The following is a 9,803-nucleotide window of genomic DNA, read 5'->3' as shown; positions in this document are numbered from 1 at the left end:
AGCGATCTTCCTTTCTCTAAAGCATTTAGTCTGTTTTGTAAGCCTTTATCTATTTACTCTTGGATCGTATCATGCAGTGTTTTTGACAGGTCAAAATTCTGATCCATGAACTCCTGCTGATTCTGTGTTGCAGTAGTTTCCTTCTGATTCATCTTGTTCACTGTCTGCTCAATCTTTTTCTGATGCTTCCTGTGATCAGTGAAACTGACAAATAACTGATCATTTTCCTTTTTCAGATGTTCCAGTGGCTCTGACTTATCTTTATCTTCCTGAATAAGCTACTCCAGTTCTTTCTCTTGGATTGACAGGTGGGCCTGAAACTGATCTTCTCTGATTCTCATCTTCTCATTTTCTGTAGATCTCTTGTGGTTTTGCTCTTTGAGTTGAGGCAACTCTATCTCCCAACAGTCCTTCTGCTCTTTCACTTTCTGTTCCAACTTCTTATTGATGCTCTTTAGGGTTTCTAGTTCCTCCTGTAGACCCTGCATCTTCTGGAGCTGATGCTGAATGTTGGGGTTTTGCTTCTGGAGGTTGATACAGCTGTCCTTGAGCTCCGGGTTTCCTTTACAAAGCTCTTGTTCTGCTGATCGGTCTTCTCCACCTCTCCCTGAATGGTTACAACCAGGATGTCCTCTTCATTTTCTGAACGTATACTAGAACTGTGGAGCCCACCATCCTGATCCACATAATAGAACAGGTACTACTCATCATCCTTGGGCAGGTAATAAGCTTTACATTGGATTTCCAGTTGTTTGGATGATTTGTCGTATAGGTCAATGCGTAAAAGTAACCCACATGATGGCATAATACACACAAGTTGTCTTCCACCCCACTCTAAAGATGCCAATCCAACCCTTTCATTGAGGGATGAAATGCTGGATCAGTATATAATAGCATATGATGTCCCTTCCAGGAACGTGGAACTTCTCCACATTGTTGAAGATGACCTGAGCGAAATGACAGTGGTCCAGCAAAACGGTTGGTGTGGGGGAATCTTCGATGATCTTTTCCATGATGAGAATCCAAGGGTTGCAGTCATCATAGGCACAACAGCAACAGGGCTTCAACCTGAATTGGAATGTGAGCAGTTGATGGTTTGTTCCACAATCTGTCCCTGGCCTTGTTTTGGCTGATGATATTGAACTTCTCCACCATCTCTTCCCACAGATATAGTCAATTTGATTCCTGTATATTCCATCTAGGAGCTCTGGTAGTGTAGTAGTTATGAATTGGGCTGCAAACCTCAAGGTCAGCAGTTCGAAACCACCAGCTGTTCCGTGAGACAAAGATGAGGCTTTCTGCTCTTGTAAAGATTTACAGCCTCAGAAACCCTGTACAGGGTCACAATGAGTCAGAACTGACTCCGCGGCACATAACCATATTCCATCTGGTTGTGGTCCATGTGTATAATCTCCTTTTATGTTTTTTAAAAAGGTGTTTGGAATGAACAAATCATCGATCTTGCAAGTTCTATTATGGGATCTCCAGCATCATTTCTATCACCAAGGCCATATTTTCCAATGACTGATGCTTCCTCTTTGTTTCCAACATTTACATTCCAATTAACAGTAATTATGAATACATCCTGACTTCATGTTTGATCCAGTTCATACTGAAGAAGTTGGTAGAATTTTTCAATTTCATCATCACTGTCTTTAGTGGTTGATGCATAAATTAGAATAATAGTTGTATTCACTGGTCTTCTTTATAGCAGTACAGATAGTATCCTATCACAGCACTGTATTTTATTTCATGATAGACCTGGAAATGTTTTTTTGTTTTTTTTTGTTTTTTACAATGAATACTATGCCATTCCTCCTCAATTTGTCATTCCTGGCATAGTAAACCTCAGAATCAGAATGGCCGATATCAGTCCATTTCAGTTCATTAATCCCTAGGATATCGATCTTTCTGTGTTCCATTACGTGTTTCACAACTTTCCATTTTACTAGATTCATACTTCATGTATTCCGTGTTCTGATGCTTAATGGATGTTTACAGCTGTTTCTCCTCATTTTGAGATAGCCATAATATAATTAAATGACAAGTCTGGAAGCACCTGGTGGAAGTATGTTGGGGTTTTTTGTTGTTGTTGTTAGGTGCCGTGGCATCAGTTCCAATTCATAGTGATGCTGTATAGGTTTTCCAAGGCTGTAAATCTTTATAGGAGCAAAAAGCCTCATATTTCTCCCTCAGATTCACTGGTAGTTTCCAACTGCTGACCTGAAGATTAGCAGGCCGACTCATAACCACTATGCTACCAGAGCTCCTTCTAATGTACCTGTGCAGAAACACTTTCAGCAGTCATGACCTAAGAAAATATGCTCGTCCATAAAAGCAACAGAACACTGACAACAATGGTTAAAATCAGCTTTTGTTGTTGTTAAATGCCATCGAGTCGGCTCTGACTCATAGTGACCCTATATCGAGTTTCCGAAGAGTGGCTGGTAAGTTTGAATCACCAACCTTGCAGTCCAGTGCATTATCCCACAGCTCCATACCAGGAGTCCTAAAATCGACTTCTTGTTGTTAAGTGCCAACGAATCGATTCCAACCCATAGCAACTTCGTATAATGTTAATGAGGAGCAGTTGATGCTCTTGAACCACCAACCTTGTGGTTCAAACCAACTTTGGAGTTTAGCGCATTAACCCACAGTGCCACACCTAAATTAACCAAAGGCTTTCAATCTTCTTCAAAGCATTTATTCAAGAAAAAAGGCTGAATATCAATAAGATCATTGAGCTTTGTGGTATTTTTAACTTGCCTGTTCCCTTCTCCCATCTCCCCAGTTCCAGGGAAGACTGAAAAACCAGCAGCCTCATGAATAAAGCCCCGAAACTTCTAAACCTTAAACCAAAAATATTCTCTGAAGTCTTCTTAAAACCAAATAATTTAGTTTAACTAGTAATAAAATAAAATAAAAGCTGTCTTGAACATTATGCTTTTTTAAGAACTATTTGTTTAGGGGTGTCACATTAACAAAAGTAACTCAAAAGATTAGGTAAGAACTTTAGAGGGCTGTGAGTTTATGTTGATGGGGGAAAACACCCCTCAAAAAAGGAGTATGAAAATGGCTATACAACTAGAAGAATGTAATCAGTGTCACTGAAGGGTTCATATAGAAGCTATTGACTTGGTGTGTTTTGTTGTGTGTATTCTCAACAACAATCACAAAATGGATAAAATGGGGGGAAAGGAAAAGCAACAATACCAACCCAGAAACCTTCCAATTTTGGTAGCTGGAAACACTAAAAGTCTATTAGCTCCTAGAGGGAAGGAGTAGAATGAATTTGGAACTCCCCCAAAATGCTATTCCCAGAGAATTATCACAATTTGAACTGCCTGGCATCTCCCTAAAATTCCACTCTAAGGCTGGTTTTTATCTGACGTGACTTAGAGTTCACTTCATTCAAACAACCTTATCCCCAGGGCATTTGTCAAAAATAAGCAATGGTAATTGTTTAATATTTCAGATGCCAGAGGCCGCAGTACCAGCTGGAGCTAACAAGAGGTTGATTCAAATAAACAACTAAAAGGAGAACTGGAGAGTAAGATGTCCATGTGGGGCTTTGCAAAGCTTCAGCATAATCCTAGAAATCTAGGAGGCTGTGCACATGTGTAGGGTTCTGATCCTGCCCAAAGAAAACCTTGTTTTCTCAACTTTGACACCCTGAGGCTCTGTGCAAGCAGGTAGGGAATGCTAAGGCAGGACTGTAAGCCTCCTGCCAGCCAGTTAAACACATGCCCCAACACACACGTGGAGCACCCTATAGAAAGAAATGCATAGCTGTGCACACATATTTAAAAAGAAGAAATATCTCAAATAAATAAGCTAATCTTCCACGATAAGAAACTAGCAAAAGAAAAGCAAACACAACCTAAAGAAGCTGAAGGAAACAGAAAATACTAGAATAGAAACAAATTAAATACAGAGTTAAAAAAAATACAGAAAATGAACTACAACTAAGGGTGATTTCTTTAAAAGACAAACAAAATAGGTAGACTGATCAAGCAAAGAACTGAAGGTTCAAATTATTAAAATCAGGATGGATAAAAGGGACTTCCCTACTCACCTTATAGAAATAAGAGGATTATAGGAGTATGCGATGGTAATATATATAGAATACTATATAATGTTGTTGTTGTTGTTGTTGTTGTTAAGTGCCGGCAATTCAGTTCTGACCCATAGCGATCCTGTAGAGGGTTTCTGAGGAGCAGTTGGTGAGCTTGAACTGCCGACCTTGCAGTTCAAATGGCTTTGCTGTCTGGCGTATTAACCCACAGCGCCACACCAGGACTCCCAACAAATTAGATAGCTTAGAGGAGATGCACACATTTCTAAAATGATCCAAACTCTCAAAAGTGACTCTAGAAGGAATATAAAATACTAATAAACCAAGAAAGGATTTTGGATGGATAATCAAAAAGCCTCACATAGATAAATGTCAAGATCCATGTGAATTCACTGGTAAATTCTACCAAACCTGAATAGAACAAACACCAATTCTTCACTCATTCTTCCAAAATACTGATGAGGGGAACACTTTTCAACTCATTATAGGAGGGAACACTAACCAATTCATATGAGACAAATAACAAATACTTAACAAGAAAAGAAAACTACAAATCAATATCCTTTTTAATATAGACGGAATATTTCATTTGATTCATTGATTGCAGCTTCCAAACGCATTAATTGTAGATCCAAGTAAAATAAAATCCTGGACAGCTTTAATATTTCCTTCATTTATCCTGATGTTGTTTATGGATCCATTTGTGAGGATTTTTGTGTTCTTTATACTGAGCTGTAATCCATACTGAAGGTTGTATTCTTTGATTTTCATTAGTAAGTATTTTAAGTCCTCTTAGCTTTCAGAAACCAAGGTTGTGTCATCTGCATATTGCAGGTTGTTGATGAGCCTTCCTCCAATTCTGATGCCATGTTTTTCTTCATATAGTGCAGTTTTTCAGATTATTTGCTCAATATACAGATTGGATAAGTATGGCAAAAGGACATAACCCTGATGTGCACCTTTTGTGGTTTTAAACCACATAGTAACCACACTCATCCGTCAGTTTGCTGAACTGTGGTGGTTTGTGTGTTGCTGTGATTCTGGAAGCTATGCCACTGGTATTTTAAATACCAGCAGGGTCATCCTTGGTAGACAGATTTCAGATTAGCTTCCAGATGAAGACAGACTAGGAAGAAGGAGAGATGGACTACTTCCAAATATTTAGTCACTGAAAACATGAATAGCAGTGGAACAAAGTCAGATAGCACCAGATACTGAAAAACTGAAACATGATGAAGAGCACCAGAATATTGTCAGATATGGTGCTGAAAAACAAGCCCCTCAGGTTGAAAGGCACTCAAAATACAACTGGAGAAGAGCTGCCTCCTCAAAGTAGAGTTGTCTGTAACGATTTGAGTAGAGTAAAGCTTTCAGGACCTTCTTTTGCTGATGGAACACAAATTAAAATGAGGAGAAACAGCTGTAACCATCCTTTAAGAATCAGAACATGGAATACATGAAGTATGGATCTAGGAAAATTAGAAGTTGTAAAAAATGAAATGGAACACATAAATATCAATACCCTAGGCATTAGTGAGCTGGTATGGGCATTTTGATTCTGACAACCACATGTTTTTCTTTACTAAGAATGACAAATTGAAGAGGAACGGTGTCACATTTATCATCGAAAGGAACATTTCAAGATCTTGAAGTACAACATGGTCTGTGATAGGATAATATCCATACACCTACAAGGAAGACTAGTTAATACAACTATTATTCAGATTTGTGAACCAACCACTAAAGCCAGTGATGATGAATTAAAGAATTCTACCAACTTCTTTAGTCTGAAATTGTTCAAATATACAAATAAGATGCATTGATAATTACAGGTGATTGGAATTCAAAGATTGGAAACAAAGAGGAAGAACCAGTTATTGGAAAATATGCCCTTGGTGATAGAAACAATGCTAGATAGCGTTCACATGATAGAATTTTGCAAGACCAAAGACTTCTTCATTGTAGATTTAAAAAAAAACCAACTTAACAACACATGGACCTCATCAGATGGAATGCACAGAAATAAAATTGACTACATCTGTGGAAAGAGACAATGGGAAAGTTCTAAATCATCAGACAAAATAAAACTGGGGCAGAATGTGTAATAGACAACCTGTTACTCATATGCAACTTCAGGCTGAAACTTAAGAAAATTAAAACAAGTCCACAAGAGCCAAAATATGACCTTGAACATATCCCATCTGAATTTACAGATTATCTCAAGAACAGATTTGATGCATTAGACACAAATGACCAAAGACCAGAAGAGTTGTGGGATGACATCAAGAACATCATACAGGAAGAAAGCAAAAGTTCATTAAGAAGACAAGAAAAAAGGAAAAGACCAAAAGGATGTCAGAAGAAACTCTGAAACTTGTTCTCTGGCATAGAGATGTTAAGCAAATGGAAGAAATGAGGAAGTAAAAGACCTGAACAGTAATTTCAAAGGTTAGCTCAAGGAGACAAAGTCAAATAATATAACGAAATATGCAAAAATATGGAGTTAGAAAACCACTCTCAGCATTTCTCAATCTGAGGGAACTGAGAAAAAAATTCAGGCTTCAACTTTAAATATGAAAGCATTCTTTGGGGAAAATAAAGAGATCTGGTAGCGTTGTTGTTGTTATGTGCCGTGGAGTCGGTTCTGACCCATAGCGACCCAGAAAGAAATGGTGGATGTTCAACCATTTCAAAAGGTAGCATATAATCAAGAGCCAATGATTCTGAAGGAAGAGGTCCAAGGTGAATTGAAGCCATTGGCAAAGAACAAGTCTCCAGGAATTGATGGAATGCATATTGAACTTTTTCAACAAAGTGATGTAGCATTGGAGGCACTCACTCATTTAAGCCAAGAAATTTGGAAGACAGCTATTTGAACAACTGATTTGAAGAGGTCCATATTTGTACTCATTCCAAAAATAGGTGACCCAATGGAATTTGTAAATCATCTTAACAGTATCATTAATATCACATGCAAGCAATATTTTGCTAATTTAAAAATGTCTGCAACTATACGTTGACAGGGAACTGCCAGATATTCAAGCTGGATTCAAACGAGGATGTGGAACATGGGATATCATTGCTGACATCATATTGTTCTTGGCTGAAAGCAGAGAATACCAGAAAGATGTTTACCTATGCTTTATTGACTATATAAAGGCCTTCGATTCTGTAGGTTATGACAAGCTATGGACAACATTGTAATAAGTATTGCTGAACACTTAATTTTGCTCATGAGGAACCTGTACATAGACCAAAAGACAGTTGTTTGTACAGAACAAGGGACTATCGAATGGTTTAAATTTAGGAAAGGTGTATGCCAGGGCTGTATTCTTTCACCGTACTTATCCAATCTGTATGCTGAGCATATAATTCAAGAAACTGGATTATATTAAGAAAAACATGGCATCAGGGTTCGAGGAAGACGCATTAACAACCTGTGATACACAAATGATACAATCTTGCTTGCTGAAATCAAAGAGGATTTAAAATACTTGCTGATGAAGATCAAAGACCACAGCCTTCAGTATGGGTTGCACCTCAGTGAAAAGAAAGCAAAAATCCTCACTGCCTGACCAATAAATAGCATCAAGATAAATGGAGGAAAGATTAAAGCTGTCAAAGACTTCATTTTGCTTGGATCAACCATTAATACTCATGGAAGCAGCAGTCAAGAAATCAAATGACGTATAGCAATAGGCAAATCGGCTGCACAAGACCTCTTTAAAGTGTTGATGAGCAAAGATATCAGTTTAAGGACTTAAGTGTGACTGACCCAAGCCAGGATATTTTCAATAACCTCATATGCATGTGAAAGCTGGACAATGAATAAATAAGACCATAGAAGAATTTGAGTCATGGTGTTGGAGAAGAATATTAAAAGCACTGTGGACTGCCAAGAAACAAATTTGTGTTGGAAGAAGTACAGCCAGAATGCTCCTTAGAAGCCAGGAAGGTGAGACTTTGTCTCTCATACTTCAGACATATTATCTGCAGGGACCAGTCCCTGGAGAAGGATATCATGCTTGGTAAAGTGGAGGATCAGCAAAAAAGAGGGCGACCCCCAGAGAGATGGATTGGTAAGTGGCAGCAGGGGTGGACTTGAAGCGTAACAAGGGTTGTGAGGACGGAACAGGACGTGCCAGTGCTTCGTTTTTTTGTGCGTAGGGTCTCTGTGAGTCAGAACCTAACAACAACAAAATGATTAAATGGGTTTTTAATTCTTGACACCAATCCTTCAATACTGTGATGGCTCCAGTCTTTGCATAGATTTTGGCTATTTTTTGATTGGGTCAATGATTTGAGAATTTTTTTGTTTTGTTTCTTCCAGAAAGCATTATGGGTGCTGTGGTTTTTTAGACCCCTTACATATTTGAACTCATCTATTGTCTCTGGTAGCGTAGTGGTTACGAATCGAGCTGCGAACCGCAAGGTCAGCAGTTCGAAACTACCAGCTGCTTTGCGGGAGAAAGATGAGGCTTTCTGCTCCCGTAAAGATTTACAGCCTTGGAAACCCTGTTCAGGGTCGCTATGGGTCGGAACCGACTCGATGGCACTTAACAACAACAACATTGTCTTCATACAAGAAGTTACATTTTGACAAAGTATAGAAAAAGTTCAAATTCAATCTCTTTCTCTCAAAGTACAAGGACATTATTCCATTGATTTCTGGTACATCTAATCTTGTAAAAGAAAAACACATGAGCACAGTGACTCTTTTTATTGTTAACATTTGCTCTTTGTTTTACTCTGTGGGCTGGTATGATTTTTTTTCTCTTGAAGCTCAAGTTTTCCTCTAGCATAAGTCTAACTGGATATTGGTCTATTTTCATTAACTTTTTTTCTTACAACACATTTCCAATTGACTAATGTTAAATAGAGAATGGTATAATATAAGACACATTTCTCCAAGAATCATAATGACTGAAGCGTCTTCAATGTATTATATATTATTTTAAATACTAATTAGAAATTACTTTAGAAAATTTCAATATTTAAGAAAAATTTCAATATTTAAGAAAAAACTTTTTATGGGAACCATGTTCAGATATTTTATTATTCTTTCTTTTATCTCACAAAGATTATCATTATTTTAATTTGTATTAGTCTATCAATAGCAGAAGAAACTTTGGTAGCATAGTACTTATGAGTCAGGCTGCTAACTTCAAGGTCAGCAGTTCAAAACTACCAGCTGCTACACGGGAGAAAAATAAGGCTTTCTGTTCCCATAAAGATTTACCGCCTCGGAAACCCTATACAGTGTCACTATGAGTCGGAACTGACTCCATGGTACACCACCACCACTATCAATGGCAGAGATTAACTGATAAGTGTTTGAAATAAATATAATGGATTACAAAGAAAATAATGCTATCAAATTATAATTTCCAAATTAATCAAGTATACTTTCCTCTGAGATCACAAGATAAATTTGCTTGGTAGTTGAAAAAAAAAATAATTGGCACCAAGCATCTCTCCCACGGCACACTGGACTCAGTAGTGTTCAGCAGTGCACATAGGACTCAGACAACATACTCACAGGTATGGGATTTGTTAGGGAAATTATCAGTAACAATGTAAAGTCTGAAAAGTTCAGGGTACAACTGTTCCCGTGAGGACAACCTCTCCCGGCCTGGCCAGTGTTACAAAGCTCTTTTGTTGTTGTTGTTGCTTGTTGTTGTTGTTGTTAAGTGCCGTGGAGTCGGTTCCGACCCATAGCGACCCTGTA

At 38.0% G+C, this 9,803-nt stretch overlaps 1 pseudogene; it reads right to left on the bottom strand.

The window, feature by feature from the left end:
- The window catches only part of LOC102812665, a 27,610-nt pseudogene that overhangs the window by 1,405 nt on the left and 16,402 nt on the right, over window positions 1–9,803 (bottom strand).

Source organism: Chrysochloris asiatica, unplaced genomic scaffold (genome assembly GCF_000296735.1).
Source record: "Chrysochloris asiatica unplaced genomic scaffold, ChrAsi1.0 scaffold00067, whole genome shotgun sequence".
Taxonomy (NCBI): Eukaryota; Metazoa; Chordata; class Mammalia; order Afrosoricida; family Chrysochloridae; genus Chrysochloris; species Chrysochloris asiatica.
This window is presented reverse-complemented; position numbering and strand designations above follow the sequence as displayed.